At 48.0% G+C, this 17,228-nt stretch overlaps 1 non-coding gene across 1 annotated transcript; it reads left to right on the forward strand.

Annotated features, from left to right (window-relative positions):
- Positions 1-5,118: 5,118 nt before the first annotated feature.
- Positions 5,119-5,190, forward strand: TRNAS-GGA (transfer RNA serine (anticodon GGA)). Its single transcript has one exon. It is a non-coding gene; the product is annotated as a tRNA-Ser (tRNA).
- Positions 5,191-17,228: the final 12,038 nt, after the last annotated feature.

Here is a 17,228-nt window from a genome sequence, read left to right on the forward strand (position 1 = left end):
AGCTTGGCGGTCTACAGTTGCAAAAAGTCAGACACGACTGAGCAACTGAGCATGTCAGGTATCTAGCTCTGGATTCAATGAGCAAAATAACTATTTAGGTTAAAGGGAAAGGCCTCAAAATAAGCGAGAGAGGACAGAATGGAGGGAGGAAGAAAGGATGGATGGAAGGAAGATAGCTGAACAGGGCAGGACATCTCCAGAAAGTGTGATTCTACAACTATACTCTGAAGAGTCAGGGAGCAGGCACAGCTCCATGGCTGGACTGAAAGGAATATGGCTTTTCTCTGTGTTTTCCTATTACGTGGGGATCGCAGGGTGTGCTACCCTACCAGACGCAGATCCTTTTTCACTCTCACGGGACGCTGGGCCATGGGCAAGCCTGGATCCCAGAGCCTGCCTCCGGCGCACCTGTCACGCTGAGGGAAGGAGGCCCGCGCCCTTTGGCTGATCCCACAACCTGGAAAAAAGCCAGACTCCCCTGCCTTTGAAAGCCTGTTCCTTGGAGCAATCCTGACTCGCTAGGTTTAATTGTTTCGTCTCTTTTCCTCTGGTTTATGAAGCCGCCCCGCCTGGAGTCCGCCCTTGCGCAGCGGCCCGGAAAGGTGGGAGGAACGCGCTCAGCGTTCCCCGCTCGGCCAGAGAGGGTTTCTATTTCCCGATTATAAAGAAGCATTTGTTGGGAGCTGATGAATTGCGGCGGGCACCTGTGATGCTCTGCGCCTGCGGGGTTCTGTTTATGCATCAAATGTGGGCGCAGGTTTTCCCTGGCGCTTGGGGTGGTGGGGCGAAGAGGGAGCAGGCTTCAAGTGCAGCGCCAATCCATCCACCCTATCCCCCACCACCTACAATCTTGAAATCCCCCAGACCTGGCAACTCAAAATGCGGTCCAGGGAACAGCAGCAGCGCCCGGGAGCTCGTTAGAAATGCAAATCTCGGCCCCACCCAGACCTACTGAATCAATCTGCGTTTTAAGGAGAGCCTGCAGTAATTCCCAATTCCGGTTAAGCAGGACACAGGAGTGCGTAGCACGAAAAAGGTTAAGCGCTCCTTCTTTCAGAGGAGGAAGGGCAGGGGAGGGAGGTAAAGGTCAGTCCCTGATGTGAAAAGGAGTAGGGAGGTTAACCCTGAGGTTTGCCCACTGGAGTGGAAGACAAATTAACATAGGGAGTGAGTTACTGGGAAAGTGGCCGAAGCTGGGGGTGAACATGAGGGGGGGGGGAGGGGCAGCCCAATTCGTCTCTGGGGAGGGATGGAAAGAAAAGAGATGAGGTAAGTGGATGCCACCCACACTCCCAGAAAAGTTGAGTATGTTGCATGCTGAGACCTTTTCCTCTGCCTGCTGCGCATTTTCTGAGACCCAACTGAGGCGGTTCAGCACGTACAATGCGTAATAGATGAGAAAACAGTAGCGGCCAGAGCTGATGGCAGGCACGCAGCTGAGGTAAGAGCACCTGGGAACTTCTTAATAAGCAGGTTGACATGTGGTGAATAAAATTTTAATGCTGGAAGAAAGAGAAAACACACAGTCATAAAAAGTATGCCCAGCATCACTGCATCATAACCAAGAGAACGAGCCAGCCAGGGAGCGCCTGTGGAGCCAAAGTGATGAGGGCCACCCCATCCTCTCAGCCTAGCAATAACTTGTGTCTGGGCCCAAGAACCAGCCTGTTTTCCAGAAGGTACTGAGTGTATTCAAGAGGAGGTCATCCAAAAAGAAATGATTTGGATTTGGTATGAGGACAAGAAGTGATACGCACAAGCCTCTCTGGGTCCCCCTCTGACCATCTCTTGCCCTCACTTACAGGCAGCCCTGCTGAAACCAGGTGGTGGGGCCCGGGGGCGAGAGGGACGGAGGCTTCAGTTAAATCTCATAAAATCCAAAGTAGCTGATACACTTTCAGATTCCCCTCCAGGCCTCTTTCATCAGGCCTGTTCAACAATTTTATGCATGGAGCAGGTGGACTGGTGGAAAACACACACCCATCAAATTCCTGGTTGCCCGCAAGCTGGTAGAGTAGTTAATCTACCAAGCAGATAATTTACTTGGACTTCAATTATGTTTCAACAGACTGTAACAATATAGCGAGTCTATCAAGATGGTACTTATTTATTTATTTATTAATATATGCCTTCTCCTCCTCTTCCATAAAGGTATTGAGGTGATTTGCAGAAATTGTAGTAAATTAAATCAAAATATTAAAATAACAATGTAAAAGTCAGGTTCAGTTCTGGTGTAAAGTAGCATTGGACATCAGGAGTGGTGCGAATGGTAACATTAAACAGGAAAAAATCTAAAGTTCTATCCTTGTTCCAGAAAACAAAAGTTGGGGTATAGGATGTGAGCAATGTGGTTTAGCAACATCTCAGATTTAAAAAATTTAAAAAAAGACTGTAATGAATAGTGAGCTCAGTCTGAGTAAAGAGTAGGATACAGTGACTGGAAAAATTAAAAAGACAGATGGAAATGTCTCTAAAAAGGGAAGGGATGGTCCCATACCACCCTACTCTTATCAAGACCACTCCTGAAATATTCAGCTCACTTCTGAAAGTCACACTTTGAAAAAGTCATTTGGCAAACTGGACACACTCTGAAGAAAATAATCTGGAGTGTGAAAGATCATGAAACACAGAAGTGGGCTATGTGCCGGCCCCTGTGTGAGATACCAAAGGGACAAAGTCATGGAAGAGATGGTCTTGTCCTTCAGAAACTTACAGCCCAGTGAGAAACTCAGATAAGTAAACTACAGAAAGAAAGAAGGCTAAATCAGGCAGTGGAATGTTGGGAGAAATTATGGAAATTATGAAATATTTGGACTGGGTGACATCCGGCACTCAATACTCTCAACAGCTGCAGAAATGAGTGCCTCCATGTTAAAGGGAGAATCCAAGTGGTACATGTGTGCAGTGCTAAATGTATCAAAAAAAACCTTGACTACAGAGGCTTCAACAAATAAGATGGATTTTACTCAAACCATAAGAAGAGAGGAGGTAAGCAAATATCAGTCCAAGAACATCAGCACCTTAGACTCTGTGACTCTCTTGGCCCTTCCCTCATGATTACAATATGACTGCAACTTCTCTTGCCTTTTCATCTACATTCCAGCAGGAAGAAGGGGAAAGGGCAACATGTGTATCAGGAAGACAAAAACCTTCCCAGGAACCCACATCAGAGATGCCTGCTTACAGCTCATCAGCCAGAACTATGGCCCCTGTTCCCCATGATGTGATTCATTATCAGTTATGCAGTTTGGGTCAGGCAACCAACAGTGTCTGACACGAATGGGTTTTTGGTTTGTTTTTTTGTTTATTTCAGCCATACACTGCTTCAGGCCATTCACGGTGTTCAAGGCCTTCTTCAGCCCCTGTAGCACCATGTTGAGGCCTGGCTTCAGAAGCCCTCAGGAAAACACTTCCTGCAACTCTCTATCTGTGACAAGAGAGTCATCAGAATCAGAGTCTGAAACTCAGAGTGAGGTTGGGGGTGGGAGGGGGGGTGTCCATCTCGCCGCATGCAAGTCCACACCCACAGGAGGAAGTCAAGGAGCCCAGGACCCCCGCACCTGGGAAAGGGTGCTCCTGGCCACCGCCGGCTTTCAGCCCCTTGCCCTCCAGCTGCGATCCACGTGGACTCCACGAATGGGTTTTGAATTTCAGGCTTGGGAGACTGAAGGGATGATGGTGCCATTCACAGAGACCAGAAATACAGAGGAACAGGTTTGCTGGAAGCGAGGGTGGCAGTTAATCAGTTCAGTCTGGCATATACGTTGAAAAGCCTGTGAAGTATCCCAGAACAGAGATGCCAAGTGGAGAAATTCGTTGTGAAGGGTTGGATTATAACTGAAAGTGTTCTGTACTTCAGACGTGGATTTGGGAGTCAGCAGCAAAGAAGTGAGGATTGCAGCCCTAGATGTAAGGTTAGGGTTTGAGTTCCCTCAGGGAGGAAGTGTGGAGTGAGAGGTCTAACCAGGCTCAGTGGGTACCAGTTTCACATTTAGGCATGAAGTTGGGGGGAAGAGAGGAATCTGAAGAGTCCTGGGAAGAAGCAGTCAGCTAGATGGGAAACCAGAAGAGAGTGGTTCACAGAGGCAGTGGGAAGAGAGATTTTGAAGGAGCGGAAGAGAAACAGGTGCTGCCCACACTGTCGATGCCCCTCCCTTTATACCTTCTCTGAGAACACCTGCGGCTGGGAGCCTCTGGGCACGTGGCCAGCTTCTGCCTTGAGTGCCTGTCTCTCCGTGTCGTGGGACTTTCTCTGGCCCCATAGGAGACTGTTTAGCCAAGTACAGGCATGGGTTGGAAGGTAGACGCTGAAACCCCCAAGTTTGGGGAGGTGGTTGTGGGGAGCAGCAACCATCAGGTAAATCCCTCAGCCTTCTCAGTTCTGAGCTGGATCTCACACAGGTTCTTCGAGGGCCCAGAGGGGACTGAGCTCCAGTTGCCCACTGCAGTGAGTCACCTTACTGGTTCTCTTCCATTCTCCATTCACTGTCCCTACCCATCCAAGGGTGCCCATGGCTTGGGAGCCCCCACGGAGATGCAGGGAACCACCCACCCACTGGTATCAGCATCTTGCTTTGATCCTTTGTATAGTTTGGTTGCTGCTTTAGAAGGAAACCAAACTAAAAACAACCGTGAACCAGATCAAGTCGTCATTTTCTCCCATCCTTGAACTAAGACCAGACTCTAAACTAGGGTCAAAATACATAGGAGAAGGAGAGAAAAGGGAAGCTTGGCTTTGGCAAAGAGGGTCAACTTTGAGCTTGGACCAAGCAGTTTCAGAGATGTGGCAGTGCTTGGGACTAGATGTCAGTGAGATGAGAAGTAAATAAAAGAGAAGGAAATTGAGTCAGCTGGTGTGGACTACACATTCAAGATTCTTGACTCCAAGAGGCAGGAGGACCCAGGATCATAGCTAGCGTGTGACGTAGTCAAGGAAAGTTGTTAAGCCTTCTCTCACCAATCTAAACTTAAAAAAAACAACTTTGAGATGTATGAAGCAATTAAACTTGGAACGCTGACTAGATACTTGAAAATATTAACAGGTAATTGTTAAATAATATAGTTACATTAGGAAAAGAGCCTTAATCTTTTAGAGATATGTACAGAGATCCCTGGGCTTCCCTGGTGGCTCAGAGGTTAAAGCGTCTGCCTGGAATGCAGGAGACCCGGGTTCGATCCCTGGGTTGGGAAGATCCCCCGGAGAAGGAAATGGCAACCCACTCCAGTACTCTTGCCTAGAGAATCCCATGGAGGGAGGAACCTAGTAGGCTACAGTCTACGGGGTCGCAAAGAGTCAGGCACGACTGAGCAACTAACACACACACACACACACACACACACACACACACACACACACACACAGAGTTACATATAAGTAATAGGATGTTTGGGATTTGCTTCAGAACAGTGCAATAGATAGAAGTGAAACCAAATTGGCATAAATTCATCATTGTCAAAAAGTTAAAAAAAAGCTGGTGGCACGGGGTGCACTCCCACATGGGGGGAAAACTATTCGGAGCCACTGCAGCCTTGGAAGGCTCACAGCTTCGCTTGGTTTCACTGCTAACTCACTGCCCCACAGCCCCTGATGTTCTCCAGACCTTTTCAAATGCCCCCTTGTGAAGCTTTCTCCCTCCATCCTGTTACTTGGGCTGGAAAGTGACACCTCGCACCAGAATTGAAAATAAGGGAAATAAGTTTGCCCGCAGGAAGCCTGTCTTCCTGGTGGCTCAGATGGTAAAGAATCTGCCTGCACTGTGGGAGACCCGGTTTCGATCCCTGGGTCGGAAAGATCCCCTGGAGAAAGAATGGCAACCCACTCTGGTATTTAGGAAGCAATCTAAACCATCAACACTGAATGTGTCAGAGCAAAGTCACCTTGAAGGAATGGAATGCCCAGGCCAGTGAGACTTGGCAGCAGTCTGATTTAAGTCGTTAGGAAATTAGTATGTGTCCATCAAGATGGGGGTGGGGGATGGGATCGGGTGGACGCCTGGCTTTTTTCTCTCTGGAGTCATTCTCCTCCCTCCCTTGCTGGTGCTGGCCCCGGCAGGCTGATCTTTATGGCTTCCAACATGCTTTGGTGGAGTTCAGCCAATGAGCAGCCCCAGAAGGTGGTTGGGGGGAGAGGAGTGGGGTCAACTGACTTCTTCCCCCGGCTCTCCCACTGCCACCAAGGATCCCCCAGTGCTCCTCGTGAGGTTCCTTCTCCAACTAGGTTTTGCTAACCATTCAGTAACTTTGGGCTGAGGGATGCTTCAAGCCCATTCCTCTGCAAACAGCACCTTTGAAATAAGCCTTTCTTAAAAGATCCCACCTGGAGGAGAAACTGGCAACCCACTCCAGTATTCCTGCCTGGAGAACCCCGTGGACATAGGAGCCTGACAGGCTCCAGTCCATGGGGTCCCAAAGAGTCGGACATGACTCAAGCAACTGAGCAGGCAAGCAGGCAGATTATCCAAATGTGGGTGTTGCCCACCCTTTGCTGTTTGAACCCTGAGGGGAACTGAGGCAGAAACTGGAGTTGGGTTACCCACTCAAGCACTATCGATCAGTGAAGGACATGGCGTCACCTCTGACACATGGAGCCTTAGGGACGGGCTATCCCAGCCTATTCCCAGTAAACTCACAAGTCCTGGCAATCCTTACCCTTCCACCCTGGGCCACCCTGCCAGCCTTAGTCAATGAGGCAGTCCTATGACCAACCTGCAGGGCCCGGGCTAGCGAATGGCAGCAGCCAGTCAACCAGTTTCTGACTGCAAATGATGGCTTTAACCTTCTGGCTCCTTCTAGCAGCCTTGCTTTAACTTGGTTCCAGAGTTGACTAGCATGGACCATGGTGAGACTGAGGTTCTGAGCCTACAAAGCTGAGAACCACACTAGGCTGTGGACAGGCCACCAAGGTAATTGTCCCTCTGACGGGAGTTGTCTGAGGCCTAGTCAGCTCTGTCCGGGGTCAGTGTTCTGCACCGCTGAGCCTCACGTGCCATTTGAATTATATGCAGTCCTGAAGCCACTCCAGCCTTTGTGAAGGACACCGTGAAGCAGAAAAGAATAGCCTTATCGCTTTGAGAGGAAGGCGGGAGGCCACAGCAGGTTAATGTCCTCAAAAGCTGCGTGTCCCCACCTGGAGGGGGTAGTAAGGAGTTTTATAGTAATGGTTCAAAGAGAAGGGCGTGATCCGCTCATGGACATTCTTCTGATTAGTTGGTGGTGAGGTAATTGAGAATCAGCATTATCAGCCTCTGGTTCCAACTGGTCTAGGGTGGACGTGCCTGGGAGCAGCATACCTTTAACTTCTCCCACCTGGTGGGAGCTTCAGTATCTGCAAAAAGCTATTGTGTGTATGCCTTCTGGGGGAAACGGGACCCTGCCCCAAAGGCTACATTATTATTTCCTGGCTGCTCCTCCCTTATCTCCACATCTCCTCCCTTCTCTAATTAGCATCTGTTTGAACCTGCCTGTTGGAACTCCTGGAAGGTCACGGAGGTTGAAAGAAGCTTATTTCCTGTAATCAAGAAATGGGGGACACAGAAAGGCTTTTGTGCCCCAGAGCCCCACAGGGTCCTGCTCAGTATCGGTATCGCCCTGAACATCACATAAAATCATAGACTTGTGGAGCTGGAATGGCCTTAGACGTGAGGGCCTGGTCTCGGCTCATTTGAAGGGTAAGAGATTTGGAGATCAGAGAGGCTGAATAATTTGCCCAGGGGTATTCAGAGAGTGAATTGGTCCCGGCAAGCCCCGTCCCAGAGCAGCGTCCTTTTTATTTTTTAATTTCAGTTTGATTATTAACTATGTGCGTGTGCAGGTGCATGTGTGTTCAGGCGTGTCTGACCCTTTGTGACCCCATGGACTGTAGCCCGCCAGGCTCCTCTGTCCATGGGATTCTCCCGGCAAGAATACTGGAGTGGATTGCCATGCCCTCCTCCAGGCAATCTTCCCCACCCAGGGATCAAACCTGTGTCTCCTACCATCTTCTACATTGGCAGGTGGATTCTTTAGCACTAGGACCACCTGGGAAGCCCATTATTGAGTACGAACGTGAACGTGAAGTCGCTCAGTCGTGTCCGACTCTTTGCGACCCCATACTGTAGCCTACCAGGCTCCTCTGTCCATGGGGTTTTCCAGGCAATAGTACTGGAGTGGATTGCCATTTCCTTCTCCAAGGGATCTTCCCAGCCCAGGGATCGAACCCTGGCCTCCCACATCGTAGACAGACGCTTTACCATCTGAGTATACTGACAAACAAACTTTGAATTAACATACCCATCATCTCACATATCTATCTCTTCCTCTTTTTTATTTTGGTGAAAACATCTGAGTTCCATCCTTCCCCCAAACCTCAACCACACTGTCAGTGTTACCAACCGCAGTCACCATGCTTTATAGCAGACCCTCCAACTTTATTCATCTTATAACTGAAAGTTGGGATCCTTTTACCAGCCTCTTCCCATCACCCTTCTTCCTAGCCTCTGGCAACTACTTCTCTACTCCGTTTGTAAGAGTCAGGCTTTCTTTCCCCTTCAGATTCCACTTATACAGGATACCAGTGGTATCTGTCTTTCTCTGTCTGTCCTATTTCGCTTAGCATAGTGCCCTCAAGGTGCATGTTGTCACCAATGGCAAGATTTCCTTCTTTTTTTCTGGCTAGATAAGGTTCCATTATATGCATGCAGGCCACATCTTCTTTATCCATTCATTCACTGATGGACTTCCTGGTGGCTCAGATGGTAAAGCGTCTGTCTACAATTTGGGAGACCCGGGTTCGATCCCTAGGTGGGGAAGATCTCTTGGAGAAGGAAATGGCAACCCACTCCAGTATTCTTGCCTGGAAAATCCCATGGATGGAGGAGCCTGGTAGGCTACAGTCCATGGGATCACAAAGAATCAGACATGACTGAGCGACTTCACTTCACTTTCTATTGATGGACACTAAGGTTGCTTCCCTATCTTGGCTATTGGGAATAATACTGCGGTGATCATTGGTTGTAGAGATCAGTACCGCTTTGAGACCGAGTTTTCATTTCCTTTAGATAAATATCCAGACGTGGAATTGCTGGACTCTTGAGAGTCCCTTGGACTGCAAGGAGATCCAACCAGTCCATTCTAATAGAGATCAGTCCTGGGTGTTCTTTGGAAGGAAAGATGCTAAAGCTGAAACTCCAGTACTTTGGCCACCTCATGCGAAGAGTTGACTCATTGCAAAAGACTCTGATGCTGGGAGGGATTGGGGACAGGAGGAGAAGGGGACGACAGAGGATGAGATGGCTGGATGGCATCACAGACTCGATGGATGTGAGTTTGGATGAACTCCGGGAGTTGGTGATGGACAGGGAGGCCTGGCGTGCTGCAATTCATGGGGTCACAAAGAGTCAGACACAACTGAGCGACTGAACTGAACTGATGGTAGTTCTATTCTTAAGTGTTTAAGGAACCTTTGTACTGTTTCCATAGTGGCTGTACCAATTTACTGCCCTGAGGGCAGTGTCCTTTGACCACACCCAGCACTGCCCATCTATAACAGCACATCTGGATTTAGGGGTCCTGGGGCCTAAAGGACTTCCCACCCCTCCCGGTTCTGAGCCATCCTCAGGACTGGTAAAGGGTGAGTTTGTTGAGGGGGTGGTGGAACCCTAGACTCACTGAGACAAGCAGTACTGGGCCTGTGTGACCCTCTGGAAGCATCTTAACCTCTCTGAATCTTTTCCTTATCTGCAAAATTGCACCTAATAATACCTACGCCTTCCTCCAGATCAACTTTCCCAGCACGCTTTGAAGTTAAGGCAAATGTCATGGATGCTGTCAGCGCCTCGCCTGCATCCCCTCCGCTTACGGGGTGGCGGGGCGGGGGTGGGAGGCGGTCCACACAGCAGCTGCTTTTTCCATCCCTCTGCCTGAGGGCCACCTCTGGCTGCAGCAAAGGCTGATCCCAGGTTTGGGAAGGGTGGAGGTGCCAGGGACTTAGCATCATCCAGGGCAGCCCTCCAACAACGCAGGCCAGGAGGAGTTGGAGAAATGCCCAGCCCTCTCAACTCTTAGGGCTTCCCAGGTGGTGCTCATGGGAAAAAATCTGCCTGCCAATGCAGGGGACATAAGAGACACAGGTTCGATCCCTGGGTGGGGAAGATCCCCTGGAGGAGGGCATGGCAACCCACTCCAGTATTCTTGCCTGGAGAATTCCATGGACAGAGGAGTCTGGTGGGCTACAGCCCATGGGGTCACAAAGAGTTGGACACAACTGAGAGACTTAGCATGCACCCATGCTCACTTCTGAATGGAACCATTTTGATCCACATTTCAGACAGTCTCTGAGAAGGTCACCAATGGACCACACCCCCCTGCCCACAGTGGAAATCTGCTCTTTGAAATGCCCATCACTGGCTTTCCCTCCTTCCTTGTCTCATTTCTGTGCTTCTTGGACTCACCTCGCACTGAATAAACAACTTGCACTGAAACCCTTATCTCGAGTCTGCTTTGCGGGGAACCCAAGGTAAGACCAAAAACAGCAGGTGAAAGAAAATCTCACTGAGCTTAGTTGGGTCCAGCCCAGTGCTCCCCATGTCGGAGCAGCCCAGGAGGTTGGAGAATTCACCCCCAGGTGTTGGGGTGCTTCCTGAGGAGAATCGGCCTCGGAAAAGAGAACGGACTAAGCAGCTGGCTGGCCCCATGCCAGAGCACAGAGCAGCATCTAGGCTACAGCACCCAGGACCAAAGAGAAGAAAGCCAACTGGTACAAAAACTGCCTACGTTGGGAATCCCTGGTGGTCCAATGGTTTAAAATCTGCCTTCCAATAAAGGGGGTATGGGTTTGATCCCTGGTTGGCGAAGTAAGAGCCCACATGCCATGCAGCACAGCTGAAACATTTTTTTTTAATGCCTACCTTGTAAGGTTGTTCTGAGGATTAAATGAGGCAATATCTGCACAGAGAGGTGCCTAATAATGGTCATTGTCATTCGCCAAACAGAAAAAGGGGTGCAAGTCACTTCCTCTGTCATGAGTGAATGGCTGTTCATGGGACACCCGAAGCCGTGAGCAGACACCTTTTTCTCTTTACCCTCCTATCCAGAATTTAACTTAGAAAGTCCTTGTGGATGCCCTGGCATGGCTTCAGCCTCAGTTCGCTCTTTAGCCTTCCTGACACCACTCGTACTGTTCCCTGCAATTGTTTTTATGCTTCTTGTTGGCTATCCACCAGCTCTTCGGCATGAGCAACAAAACTGAGGTCCCCAGGGCTCCTGGCATAGCAGCAGCTTAGTCAAGTCCATCATTTTATCTTCCTTAAGCTCCTTTGTAGTGGTTGATATGGAATTTCGTTTTTGCATCCTTCCAACTTTCGGAGTGGCTGCTGTGGCATCTCAAGCTGTGAGTTGAGGAAAGCCTCTGTTTCTCTCAAAGAGCCCTCTGCCCCCCACCCCCACAATGAGAACAGAGATTCCTGACCCCCGCTCCCAACAGACCCAATCAAAATCTTGGAGGCAGAGCCTGGTGGGTTGGAGGTGGGGGTTGTATCAGCCCTTGATGTTGTCTATGACCCTCAAGCCTGAGAACCACGGCTCCGAGCCTTTCGAAGTCTGAGCAGCCCATTCCCCATGGCTCTTAATAATCCGCCTTTAATGCAGGAGACACCGGTTTGATCTCCGGGTCAGGAAGATCCCCTGGAGGAGGAAATGGCAACTCACTCCAGTATTCTTGCCTGGAAAAATCCAATGGACAGAGGAGCCTAGCAGGCTACAGTCCAAAGGCTCTCAAAGAGTCGGACTGAGCATGCACACACTTATTCTGAGAAGACCGACTCACCTTCTCCCAAGGTCTCGTCCCGCTCCCTCACCACACAGTTCCTCCTTCTTGGTTTGAATTAACTCAAGAGTAGCAATTCTCCTTGTCAATGCTCAGTCTTAACAGGAGGTGAAACTGTCAGTAAGGTAAGTCAAGAGTTTGTTCAGACGCTCGGCTTCCAGCTGATGGTGACTCTGAGCAGCTGTCCAGCTAGTTCGCGCACCACCCTCCCCCCCATCAGTAGGTGTCTCAACTCCAGGCCAGTTGTGTGGTCTGTCAGGAACCTTTCATCAATTACCCCCATCTGGTCTGGCAGCCTGTAACATGCTCCGACAACAATATGACTTCTGTTCCCCTTGCCTTTGATCTCCACCCACATGGTTTCCAACACCGCCCCACCCTCAGGACTATGGATTTCCATGTGGGTGTAAATCTTTTTATCATGTGCTCACTCTCCACCTCCCCTTCTAAAGATTTCTTTTTCACAAGATCAACCATCCAATCGCACCGTTGGTTCCCCTGGCAGCCCCCAACTTTTGGTGCTTTCCAAAAGTCACCTCATTAACATAATCTTAGTTGTGATGGAGAAGGGTTTGTTATGAATAACAAGGCACCCATTTCGCCTTTATGGCTTTGAAGGGATTTCGGGAACTGAGGACAGGAGACCAAATATTAACAAAAGATGCTCCCATTGCTCTTATCACTCAAGAAATTCTGAGAGTTTTGGGAGCTGTAGGCCAGGAACCGTGGATGAAACCAAATAGATATGAGAAATGCACTTTGGTCATCTAAACGATGAAATCTATTTCTTGTAAATCATAGTATCCAAGCACCTTAAGCAAAGACACTCATCACATTATGTATTGTATGTGAGAAATCCATTTGAACCCTGATCCTGGAATTTTTCCATGGCCTGAACTGAAGGTCAGTTTCCCACTGTGTCTTTGCAGCAAGTGTGTTACAGGCAGGCTGATGGCATGATCTTATGATGACTGATGCCTTATGTTCCTGTAGTTAGACGGACCCCAGGAGAACCTGGGAGAGCCCTAGAGACTCAGAGTCAGAGAGTTTCCCTCGGGCTCTTTACTCCATTGGTTTGATGGATCCTGGGACTCAAAAGCAAAGGTGTCACTGCAGCCTATGGGCAACCAGGACCGAGTAACCAGCCTTGTGTCTGAATGCCAACTATCTAAAGCCTGGGTCTTATTCATTCTGGTGAAAGGTCTTCATCTCCTCGTTCAGACACCCTGATTTTAGGGGTTTTTTTTTTCCTTTTCTACTCTTTATTATTATTATTAATTCTATTGAAGTATAGTTGATTTACAGTGTTGTGTTAATTTCTGCTGTACAGCAAAGTGATTCAGATATATATGTGTGTGTGTGTATGTGTATTGTGTGTGTGTGTAAGTCACTTTAGTCATGTCAGACTCCTTGCAACTCCATGGACTGTAGCCCACCAAGGTCCTCTGTCCATGGGCTTCTCCAAGCAAGAAGACTGGAGTGAGTTGCCATGCCCTCCTCCAAGAATATATATATATGGTTTCCTGGTGGCTCAGACGGTAAAGAATCGGCATGCAGTGTGGGAGACCTGGGTTTGATCCCTGCGTTGGAAAATCCGCTGGAGGAGGGCATGGCAACCCACTCCAGTATTCTTGCCTGGAGAAGCCCATGGGCAGAGGAGCCTGGTGGGCTACAGTCCATGGGGTCGTAAAGAGTTGGACACGACTGAGCAACTAAGTACACCACATATATGTTCTTTTACATATTCTTTTCCATGATAGTTTATCACAGGATATTGAACATAGTTCCCTGTACTATACAGTAGGATCTTTTTGTTAATTCGATCCTAGTCTTAATTTAAGCTCTACTCAGTGGGTCTGAGCCGGGAACCTTCAAAGAAGTCAGATTTTTGTGGTGCTTTATTTTTCCAACTTGCAAATGTAGCGCTATGGTAATACAAGGTCTTTTATTTAGCCAGAAATTCTGCCTTAACAGCATTTAATTAACACGTTACCTTAGGAGTTTCAAATATTTCTTGGAAGTAGGTGAGAAATTAATACAAAACTAAATAAATAAGCATTTTCTTTCTTTAAAGCCAGTATTTTTGACATGCAGCAAATGCTTACCAGATTAAAAACTCAATTCACTGACGCCTACGCTGATGAAAATCCTGAAACAATGGGATGTATTTTGGACACTGAGCTTTTAAGGAAAAAAAAAAAGTACAAATGAAACAAACAAGACAGTTCTCGAGCTAGGCCGGTACTCTTGAACCATTTGGTGATGGACTTCTATTTTTTTAATTTCAGTATCTTTAAAATTATAAAGTTAGCAGGTGATCATGCTAAAAAATTCAAAATATAAACAAAAAAAGTTCTTCCAACCCCTATCCTAGGCCCAGAGATATTTTCGACTAACAGTTTCTTCAGTGTTCATTTAGAATTTTCCATGTATATTGTTGTTGTTCAGTCCCCAAGTTATGTCCGACTCTTTGTGACCCCATTGACTGTAGCACACCAGGCTTCCCTGTCCTTCACTATCTCCATGTGTATACATACAGCATAAATTTAATCTAATAGAATCATACTTAGCATACTATTCTAATATTTGCATTTTAAACTTAATAATATGTAGATTAGCTCTTTTTTTTTTTTAGAAAAACAAATAAGGTATATATTGGACTAGGTATAAATCTAGGCTCTGTCTTTTAAACCCACAGTTTTAAAGAATCAGTGTTCAGTGTATGACCCCTAGAATTACAAAATGCCAATTCCCAAAACATTCCATTATGTTTAGTATCCTGTAGCAGTTAGCTTTTTCTGTGTAACAAATTACCCCATAACTCAGTAGCTTAAAACAATAACCATTTATTTAGCTCAAGTATCAGGGCTTCACCTGGTAGCTCAGCTGGTAAAGAATCCACCTGTAATGCAGGAGACTCAGGTTCGATTCCTGGGTTGGGAAGTTCCCCTGGAGAAGAGATAGGCTACCTACTCCAGAATTCTTGGACTGCCCTGTTTGCTCAGCTGGTAAAGAATCCACCTGCAATGCAGGAGACCTGGGTTCAATCCCTGGGTTGGGAAGATCCCCTGGAGGAGGGCATGGCAACCCACTCCCGCATTCTTGCCTGGAGAATTTCATGGATAGAGGAGCCTAGTGGGCTACAGTCCATGGGAGTCACAAAGAGCTGAACACAACTGAGAGACTAAGCACAGCACAGCTCAAGAATCAGTGGACTAGGAGTTTGGGCTGGGCTTGACCAAGCAGTTTTGCTTGTCTCAGGCTGGTTTATTTATGAATCTGTGGGGAGCTACCAGGTCAGCCGAGGCCACAAAGGTGACTAGACCACAGGTCTGCCATCATCCAGCCCAACTAGCCCAGGGCTTACTCACATGCTGGTGGGGCAGGGCCCTCAAGACCACCTCAAGCGGGTGAGCCCCAGGGTACAAGCACTGTGTCAGTCCCATCGGCTAAAGCGAGTCACACAGCCAAGGTCAGGGCCACGAAGTGAAGTGAAGTCGCTCAGTCGTGTCCGACTCTTCACAACCCCATGGACTATAGCCCACCAGGCTCCTCTATCCATGGGATTTCCAGGCAATAGTCCTTGAGTGGATTGCCATTTCCTTCTCCAGGGGATCTTCCCAACCCAGGGAATTTTGTGACCCATGGCCTTTACATCGGAGAAGGCGATGGCACCCCACTCCAGTACTCTTGCCTGGAAAATCCCATGGACAGAGGAGCCTGGTGGGCTATAGTCCATGGGGTCGTGAATAGTCGGACATGACTGAGCGACTTCACTTTCACTTTTCACTTTCATGCATTGGAGAAGGAAATGGCAACCCACTCCAGTATTCTTGCCTGGAGAATCCCATGGACGCAAGAGCTTGGTGGGCTATAGTCCACGGGTCGCAAAGAGTCGGACACGACTGAGCAACTTCACTTTCACTTTCACATATATATATAAAACTCAATCACTTTGCTATACACCTGAAACTAACACAGCATTGTAAATCAACTATACTTCAATTTAAAAAAAGAAATTCACATTAATCAAAATCTCACCCTCACCCTACATACTTTGAATTCTTCAAATGTCATGTGAGAAGTAAGAATAAGAATGCAGCCTATTACTCAGAGCTTGTCCAGTGCAGCACCAGAGTGAGCTATGCTCTCATTTGTGCTAGCAACCATAGGTGATGTACACATTAGAAACAGGAAAGGCAGCAAAGCACTGGTGTCTTCTAGCAGATTCTTCCTGATGATGTGCACAGAGAAAGGGGTACGATAAACAGAGGCCACCTAGAAGCAGTGCCCACAAGCCACTTTCTTTGGAGATATGGTCTTCTGGCTGATAACTAAAAAAGAACCCCATTGCCATGGTATAATATCTTGAAATAATAACAGAACTTTCTTTCCAACATTTTTCCTCTTGCCTCTACAAACCTTCAGTGCATGGTGTCAGTGACATTCACGGAATTGGGGAGAGAAGGAGGGGTGAGAATACAGCTGAAAACAAAGAAGTCATTTGAGTTTCCGCACCGATTTTTAGAAAACTCAGAGCAGAGGCCAAAGTTTGAAAGAGAGGGCTTTCAGTGACAAGCACGGAGCTCTTGAGAGAGCAAAGGTTTCTGAGTGTCAAGAGAATAAGAAGCTAAGGGGCCGGGAACAGACACTGCAGCTGCAAATAACAGAGCAAGAAAGAATTTCAAAGTAGATCAAGGATAGGCCAGCTGGGCAGAGGAGAGAATTAGAGAGGAGGCAATTCAAGCTTAGATGCTCAGATGCTGGCGAGTCCACCAAACAAAGGAAGCCCCTAGCCCATCCCCAACTAAGCCTGGCTGGTCCCTGGGCCAGGACAAGAAGAATTCCAGAGGAAAGGGCAGATGAGTTTGGGTGAATCCCTGAGCAGAAGCACCTTTCAAAGGAGCTCTTGGTCAAGCCAAGACAATGCCCAAGGGGCAAAGTGCACATATTGGTAGCTTGTCTTGGGGCTTGAAATGAGAAGGATCTCAGAGAAGTGATCACAGCTTAGCTTGGTCCAGAGTGGCTGAGAGGAGAATACAAAGGTGTGGAGTGGTTCCACAGCCAGACTAGGCAGCAGCCAGGTAATAGCATATACCGTGTGAGCTGGATACAGGTGTTTTCCAGGCACAGGCAGTATGGTGGGTGCTAATGACCAAATAAGCATCAAGCCCACATCTGGGCCAACAAGCAGGGCAGGACAGAAACCAATCTCATACAAGAGACCTCACTCCCAGGCCTGGACCACCACCAGCCCACCAGAGCTTAGAAGCACTGGAAATTGGGGCCAAGACTCTGAACTGGGTGAGATTTTTACAATCTCTGACTGTTTATGTGGAGGTATAGGTCAAGTTTTCTGCAATTTGGTAGAATGGAGTACCAGGCCAATTTCAGTTGAATCTCATAGAAATAAAAGATATTATACACC

Source organism: Ovis canadensis, chromosome X (assembly GCF_042477335.2).
Source record: "Ovis canadensis isolate MfBH-ARS-UI-01 breed Bighorn chromosome X, ARS-UI_OviCan_v2, whole genome shotgun sequence".
In the NCBI taxonomy this organism is placed as follows: domain Eukaryota; kingdom Metazoa; phylum Chordata; class Mammalia; order Artiodactyla; family Bovidae; genus Ovis; species Ovis canadensis.